Here is a 9,329-nt window from a genome sequence, read left to right on the forward strand (position 1 = left end):
GGCAGGGAGGCATGTCCTTGCTACGAATGTACACAGAGAAACAGCCAACCACAACAGCAGCACAAAATCCAAACAATTTCACTAAGGGGAAGTTAGAGAGGAACTAAATAACAGCTCTGCTGACTCTCTTCCTCCCACCGTACCTCCCCCCTTGCTTCTTTGGTTGTTATCCCCGGTGAGCAGGTAAGCCCAAACCTCCCACGTAAGAAGGAAACACAGCTCTGACTGTCCGACAGCAGGCCGCAGCTCTTTGAACCTTTGGCTGCTGTTAACTTCAGCCCTCAGCATTGCACAGCCAAGCCCCCCAAGCCCTTGTCCATCTCAGTCCTATAAACGAGGCAGGGAAGAGTTTCATGGCCAGGGCCTTCAGCAATGGCCCAGCAGAACCCAGGCCAGGAAGGGTCCCGCTGTCCTCTGACATAGTTCAAGTTTTCCTCACCAGCGTATTAGGTAATTATTCACATCCTGCCCACTTCCTTCCCACTCTTAACGTAAGAAGGTAAGTTTTTATTTCACTTCAGCCGAGTCACGTTACCATGGGGAAAAGCAACCAATTCTGGTGTCAGTTCACAACATCCATCTCCCAGGATAAGACGTGAGGGTCCTCCTCACTGGATAGCCTAGATTGATTCAAATCTGGTTAGAGAAAGTTAGCAATGAATTTAGCTCCTTCCCACCCTGCAACGTTCGGCACCTGAAACTTCAAACTGCCCTCTTTGCCTTGTTCCCCCTTAGTTCTGCTAAGCTAGAGACAAAGCAAGGGATTTCTTTCTGTTTGGGGTGCCAAGGAAACTGTCAGCTCCCATTCAGCCTCCAACCATTCTCTGCAACGCATTTGCTCAGCCACTTGCAAATGATGCACCCCATGAGCCATCCAGTCGATTTCCCAGGACAGCTTCAGCAGCGTGCGCCGGTCAGGGACCCTGCGGCATCAGGTAGGTCACAGACGGAACCGGGGGCCCTGGTATGCAAGAGGCCACGGACCTCGGCTGAACAATCCCTTATTAATAAAAGTCCCTCTTGAGCAAGGGCAACTAGATGAAAAAACAGGTCTTGCTGTTTGCTCCCGTTGGGGAGCATCTCATTTCTTTAATGAAATTCTACTTGTTTGCAAAGTGACAGAAAGTTCCAGCTCCCTGAACAATGCAGGGCTCCAACAATGAGCAACGCGGTCTTTGATTACAGATAGATCCAAACCCCCTCTCCAGGCCATGCCTAATGCCACAGCACTCAACGCTCTTTATAATCTGTCCTAAGACTTGTTCTGGCAGATCCCATGGCTTTCCTGCCCCACTCGGATTTTCCTCCTCACCCCTGCATCTCTCTTCCATCTCAGTTTCTAAAGGGGAACCCCTCAAGATCAGCCTTGGTTTAGCGGTGGACGTGGCAGTGCTAAGTTAAAGGTTATCATCTGATCGATGATCTGAGAGGTTTTTCCCAACCTAAATGATTCCACAAATTCCCTACATCCTGAAGCCCTGTACAATCCCCAGGCCCACCTGGAGGCATACTGGGATGAAGAACGGCCTCTCCAGAAGACGAGCTGGTACCTCCTGGTCAGTAAGGAGAGCAGGAAGCCCCAACAAGACACCGCTCCAGGCAGCGCCCACACTTCTCTCTGCAGGAGCCTGTTTGCTTCCACAGCAGCCACGAGCAGCGCACCTCACGCAGGCACAGAGCCCACTCACCAGCTTTCAGCCTCCCAGTCCGATGTAGCTACAGGAAATTAAATGTCTAAATATAAATTTTACAGCCTCGAGACCAAACTCCACGGATGAGGTGAAGAACCGTGTTGATGTGAATGCTGTCGGGGTAAGGGACAGCAACGAAGAGATTTCCAGGGGTATTCTGTCCAGCAGCACAGCTGGTTAGAGCAGTAATGAAGGCAGCGTACTACCAGGATTCATCGTTATCAGACAAAGCAGAAAACCTGAAACACAGAATCAACTAGAAAACATTTACAGAAACCACCCAGGAATATTTGCTGAAGAAGCAGCCTCGTCAAACCAGCTGATCAGTACTAATTACCTAAGAAATTTTACAAGATTAAAGCATCCATTTTCTTGCCTATTTTATGACACGATTAATGGACAGATTTTTGCTTCAGGTAAACAACACGCACCCTGTTTATAGCACACAGCGCAAATACTTCCCAGCGTGTTTATGCTGAAATGCTTGTACTGTGCAGACGGGAAGTGACTGCAGAAGAAAGACGCCCCAGCTATGCTCCTTTCCAAAGCACTGCCTGGCAGCAGCTGTTAGATAAGCTGCATCTTGGATGGTAATTCTGCCTAAGAGGACCTGAGATACCAGAGATGGAGAGGAATGAGGCCGTACACCTGTCTGCAAAGGGATCCTGTAGAACTGAGAGAACCTCGATTCCATTTCAATAAATTAAAAAAGGATCACCAGAACAGTAAGAGATTTTCCCATTCAAATCTCAAAATGGCACAAGGTAAACGTGACTATTGCTTGCTTACGATCACACCAGGTTTCTGAGTCTTCACAAGGCATGCTCTTCTCTTCCTTAAGTTGCTCTAAAAATATTTTTGTGTCACACTTCCCTATGAAGCACTGTTCCCAGCTCCAGGAGTCTGGATAGAGGTGTTCCGAGGTGTTCCAGCACATGCCAAGGCATTAGTTCCATTATTTCTGCATTCCCAAACAAAATAAATTTAAAAAAATACCGAGTGCGCTGTGATATTTATACGATTCACTCACCTCCTAAATCAGCCTATCTTGAATCCTAGGGATGACTTTGACCTGAACGTTAAAAATCATTCCATTATGAACCCGAGGAGAAGTTATTATTGCCAATTGGACGTCACTCCCAGCGCCAGCAGCCTAGGAGGCTCACTAAGGGGCCACAGGCACTCAACCATCACTTGTTCAACAAAGAACAACTGGAAGCATTGCCTGGGGTTGAGACACGCAAGCACTGCTGGGTCCTTACCCCAGCAGCAGTCCTAGACAGAGCTCCCACTTTTTCCATATGGTAGAGCGAGAGCTTAAACGTGATACAATGAGCACTGTCAGAAGGGGACCAACTGCAGAGGATGGTCCGTTACCGCCCTCGTTCCCTTTTTGGAGGGCAGAGGACCCTCCTGGAGCAGATTCGTGCTCGCTTCCATTTCTGTAGGGCAATTTTTATTTTGCAGAAACCTGAACATGAGAGCTGGAAAAGATCAGACAGTTTTGTCAGCAAAATCAACACAGGACTGCTCAGCACCATGGCCTCCTCTACTGCAGGGCAGCTCACAAGTCTCCAGCTTGTCAGCCAAAGCCACTTCTCGGTGCAGTTTAGAAGGAACATCTTTAAAGCCACATACAGAGACAAGACATGCTGAGAGGTACACATGACTTAGCATCGTCCAAGGCAGCCTCATGACAAGTCTCCTTGAGGTTCCTTCTCCTTTTCCTGGGTTTTATACGGAGTTTCTCAACTTTTCCACCACATGACCCATTACAAAGGAAAAAAAAAGTTTCTCACTCAGCAGGACCAAAAGGTTAGGGCTGCAAGGAGCCCGCATCACAAGTCTGCTCTTCAGTTAGGTGGAGAAGATCCCCAGGAATACTGATTTGGTTCTACTGGCTTTTTTTTTTCCATGGTCAAATGCAAATACGTTCCAGCGAAGAATGTGCTGCAACCAGCAGCAGACTGAGTCAAAGCGTGTCGTCAAGGCTTACTACGGGACAAAGCTTGGAAGCACTTAGGAGCCTCCAACCTGCTGCACAAGCACAGCCTCAGAGCAGACCCAGCACTGACTGGAGATGGCATTTCCCACCCCCTCCTTGCTGTGGGTCAAAGCAAAGCCTGGAGACGAAAATAGGAGTTTTCAGAAATGTTGCAGTATCAGTAGGAAAAGGAGGGTTTTGTTGTTGTTTTGTTTACTATTTATTTATTTTAAGGTGATGTTATGCCAACAGCTACTCTGCCAGCACTGCCAGATACCCAAGCTTTAAACATAAACCCGGTCTGTTTGTGTTGGTGTCAGCCACACCAGCAAGCATTTACAGCCTTGGATTATTATTTTTAATTTTAATTAGCATGGCATTCTACCATCAGATCAGAGAACTGGTCTCTTCCTTGTCAGGTTTGAAGTAAACTGACTAAACACGCAGAGACTACAGTTGAAAGAATCTTACTTGAAAAGACCTGTTTGAAAACAGAAGATAGCAGACGGTATTTTGCATGAGAGAAGCTTTTTTGCACCTACGTTTGACAGAACCAAAGCAGTTTCACTGTCCTTGGAGAACTTTGAAGTTATACACTTTTTTTTTTTTTTTCCTTGGGGGAGAAAGGTCACAGAGGAGCTAGCAGCAGAATTCTGACCTGAAAATGAAAGAAGAGCGATGCGGTGCAGTTCTCAGAGGAGGCAATTCTCCCAGAAAGGCAGCCTGAGATGTAACAGGAGATGTAACTGCCCCGCTCAGTGAAAGATCAGACTGAGAAAGACTACAGAGAAATTTCAAACAGAGCAAGCAGAACCTCGAGCGTTTTACCTAACAGGTTGCAGAACAGCGTCCTCCAGCCTCGAGCTTCTGTGATGAGACCGGAGAGTGCCTGCGGGAGCCTGAATCCCCCGTCCACATCCTCATGGACGTGAGAACTCAGAATTCAAAGAGGTGTCTTTAGGAAGCAGCGCTGTAAGGGCTGCAATATTGAAAGCTATCACACTCGTTTTAACTTACTTTACACATAGTTCCAGATATTTAATTAAAACAGACTGAGATGATTTGTATACTACCGCATGGCACTTGCACGAGCCAAACCATTTAAGCAGGTAGAAGCCCAACAGATGCTATTAACTGCATATTAAAAACCTTGCATGAAGAAATGACCTCTTATCAGACTGAACGCATTTTATCTTTTAACATTAAACTGGTACATTCAAATACGGAACAGCAACAAAAAAAAAACATTTAATGGTGAACAGAGAAATAATGGAGTTACCGTGATTACGTGGTAGCCTGAGATACGCCCACCATAACTTGGAGGCAAACCTTACTTTCCATGTTATCCTCTGCAATGTCCCTTTATTTCTCTAAATTGCTCCACAGGCTGCTGTTCACATCTCACGTATGCCTGTCGCAGTTTCCCACGCAGTCCCAGGGGACCCCATCTTCCCACAGCCTACTTCTTGCACCGTGCTCGTCCACACCTCGGTCCCAGTCGCTGCCATCGGGGCACGCGGAGTGAGCTAACCATCAGCCAGGGGTCCAGGGAGCTGTTTTCCCCTGCCTAAATTGTCTTTGCTCCTCTTACGGAGGGATTCATGGTTTGTCCTCACCTACACTCAGCGCAGCCATCCAGCAGAAGGGCAGCAGAAGGCAGCATCCACAAATTTAAAGAGACTCAGCTGTACTTCTGGAAAGAAAGTTGTTTGTTTTTTAATTCTGCAACTTGGTCTTTTACACTTAAAAGCCACTGGTGGTGTGGGGAGAACAAGATACAAGAGTGAGAACAAAAATTTTGCACCCAAGGATATTTTCTTTTTGGCACCCTTGCTAAACAAATGAAGGAAAAGTGAAAAACATTTCAAATGGTCACTTAAGTGGTATTACACGTTTAAGGGTGCAAATACAGGTTAGTTTAATGTGAATGAGACTGAAGGAACCCAAGTCATTTCTGAACACAAGGCTTAGTTTGTCTGATCTCAAATGCACTACCATAATCAGCAGTGAAGCAAAATTGAAAAAAAAAAAAAGCACCAGTTTGGGTGGGAAAGAGTGATAGTTCTATACAATAAACAGGACTCTGAACTATTCCTTCCCTTCATTCATTTCTCAGGAAGTAGGAACTGCATGCTTCAGGAGAAAGTACAATAATACCCTTTTTATAAAACATTCAGAAGACTTTAGCTGGAGAAACAAGCAGAAAAAGCCATTTTAAAAAAATCAGTACTAACTGAATCAAGGATAAAAAAAATAGAAGTTCTCAGACAAAGCACTCAATCCATCAAAAAATGTTTGAAAGGGAAAATGTTTGTAATGAAAAAAGCTAACAGACGCCACTGTTAAGGAAAGCCACTAATTGATAATGCTAACCAAAACCTCCTAACAAGGCCAACTGTTTAGTTAGAAATACTTAAGGAAAAAAGATAGTGTGACAACAGGAAATTTATTGCTGCTGGAACTGCTATCTTATCTACTCAAAACACCAATGTTATTCAACCTGAAAGACAAGAGATTATTCAAATAAAATACCAGTCTTTTCTCAAGCTACAGAATTTGCAAGCATGTGTAACGAAAAACCTTGAATGTAAAACAAAACATCGTTATGAAGGATAAGTGAAATATTAGGGGAGAGAATAAGGCACTCGCCTTTGACTTTATGCAAGATTATTTTCATTCATTGTCCATCAAAAGCACACAGGCAGGAGACCAAACTGCAACCACAGATTAAGGCCAAGGGCTGAATTTGACCTAGAGACTTTAAGAGACTTTGATTCGGTATTGACTTTAAAAAGGAGCTAGCCCTTACTGGTCTCTCATTCACAGTGGGAGAGTACATTCCGATGCCTGCCCACAGTTGGATAACTTGAACTTGACCTGTATCTGTGGAAAGAAAGAAAAAAAAAAATACCCAAAACCATTTCCTGGTCTACATAAAACTCTGAAGCTGGAGATGTGTATTAGCCAGGATGTGGTTACTACTGAACTAACAAGCTGCACTTCCAGGTCAAATTCAAGTCGAACATATCGCACGTTACAGGCGCTCAGTGTGATGAACACGACAGGCACACAGAACATCTTTCACAGCTGTTACCCTTACCCTGCACACCCATGAGAGCCTCTTCAGGAGGTGAGGTTGTCAGCGATACCTTGCAACTTGATTCATCGTATTGTCATATTGCATGGGACATCGACTCCAAATACCAGCACAAGAATGGAAAAGGGTTCCTTATGTGGTTTGCTGCAAAACTAAACCTAAAACATGCTTTTAATGTGCAGGGAATATGCTCCATCTCCACAGTTCTTCCAGGTTTGCTTCAGCACACAAGATTGGCAAAAACAGAGCAGCAACTCTTTAAATCAACTTTGTCCCATTTACTTACTCTTGGCCCTATAGGTGGCCTTGAAAAACACGCTGTACTGCGGAACACAGATACAATCTTGAATTCCACCTTTTGACTTTATTTTCATCCTACAATCAAGTCCCACCAAAAGAAGCACAACAGAATATTCCTAAGGCAAATTTCTGACAGATTAAAACTTAACAGCCAGTGTTCTTTGCCAAGGGAATCTTATTCCCCTGGTTTGGCAGGGCTTGCTGTAGTTACAAAACCCTACACATCTACTTCTTGTACGCACACCCTTTCAATGTGACAACAAATAATTTTGTTTCTGGTATTAATTCCCTGTAAATAGTACTTCAAAGCCAATGGGAACTTTCAACTTATGCTGGCAGAGCATCTGCCTACAGGACCGTCAGTAAATAAACTAGGTTCAGAAGATCAATACTGAGGAAAAAGGCACCAGTGCTGCACGCGCTCATAAGGACAAAGTGCAAGGACTAGGGGCAGCAGGGAAGAAGAGCAGCTCTTGAAGAAGAGTTCACAGATCCTCGTCTTGCACCGCTTCAGAACAGAGCAAGTAGTTATTTCTGCAGCAAAAGAAATGGCACACCTGCTAATTGCATCCACTACTAATTAACCCTAAAACTGAAGTAGAGCTGCAGTACTTGAAGGTAACTTTACAGCTGCTCCAGATAAAAACAAAAAAGCAGCATAGAACTGCAGATACCATAGTACTGGGGCACAAATACCTGTCAAGGTACCTGGCAGTACACAAATTACCCAGAACACCCCCTGAATACAAATAATTAATAATAATTAATTATCCTTTGCTGCAGCAGGGGGTAATGGTAACCCCGTCTCTGGTCTGACTGTATCCATCACCCGATGTCCGAGAGCTGGCTGTATCCTTATTGTGATATTGGGGTGAGTACGAGACATACCAAAAAGACTTGTGCACTAAGATCACAAGCCTAAGCGTTCTGCCACAACCCCCTAGGAAGACTTGGTCCCGTAGGATCCCAGAAGCAGCTCCATCCCCAGCCCCATTGGAAATGAGTGCTTTCAGGTCTTTATCCCGATGAATCCTAACTTCAGTTTTTAGAGCACAGATACGCACGAGTAAACGCAGACAACTACAAGACCTAAGATTCAAGATTCATCGTGCGATGGCAACGCATTAGCTGACACCCGCTCAGCACAGCCTTTAACAAATGCCGAAGGGTTTTCCATCTCATCCCAGATGGAGGAAAACACAAGCGCGATGGGAACAGCACAGCCGTGCCATCTCAGCGTGCTCCTGGAGGTGGCAGCGATGCAGATGTGGAGGTCCAGGCACGCCCTCTGCTGCTCGCCCCACGGAGGGAGCCCGGGCTCCGCTGCCCACTTGGGGTGACACGGATGATCCAGCCGCAGAGACCGCGAGGAGTTCAACACCGATCACATGCTTCTAAAACAGCGGCTAAGTTTGTTGTTATACTAAACCAGTACTAAGATTCCGCAGGAATTTAGATAAAAATATGCTCTAATAGATTTCTTAAAAGCACAAACTAGCTATGCACGATAACCCAGTGCACGTGATGACACGTCAGGAAAGCAATCTGCACCGTGGATCGATTTATCTGCGTTTGAAATGACACCAACCAACTTTGGCTTAGTGTACATGTAAGATGAATGCCGTTGTCATGTCACCTGATGGCCACAGATAAAGCACAGCCTGGATATTTATTCTCACTTCTGGGGCATACATGGCAGAATAGAAAAGAGAATTCCCTTCCTAAGGGGAAGCTCATAGATGTGAGCATGACAAATAAGAGGCTCGCTCTCTCCTTTTAATTGGTTTTCACTAGGCTTTGAACATGAAAACCTCAATTAAGTCATCTTGGCAGCGAACAAAGTTCTTTAAATCTTCCCCTCAACTCATAGGTAGTAACAGGAAAGTCATGCTTGCCAAACTGTCCTGGACAAAACCTGACTTCTCCTCAGAGAAAGCACCAGGTCTGCAAAGGAACGAATCCCAAAACTACCAGACATCATGGAAGAGGAACGCATTTTTACATCTCACTAACAGTCACAAAACAAAAAGCAACCACAGAATACTTCTGAATAGCAGAAAAATTACACAAGTCATGTTTATGGGTTATAAAAGCCCTTTTATAAAGCCATTTTTAAACAAAACCAAAAAGTTTACAAAAGAAAATAAAAGATACAGAAGAATGAGTTGCTTAATATATTCCAAAAAGGAGAAAAATAAAAGAGGGGACACAATTCCAACATGCTGAACAATAAAGGGTTCTTTTTCCTTTTGTTTTT

The sequence above is a fragment of the Oxyura jamaicensis genome, chromosome 26 (assembly GCF_011077185.1).
Source record: "Oxyura jamaicensis isolate SHBP4307 breed ruddy duck chromosome 26, BPBGC_Ojam_1.0, whole genome shotgun sequence".
In the NCBI taxonomy this organism is placed as follows: Eukaryota; Metazoa; Chordata; class Aves; order Anseriformes; family Anatidae; genus Oxyura; species Oxyura jamaicensis.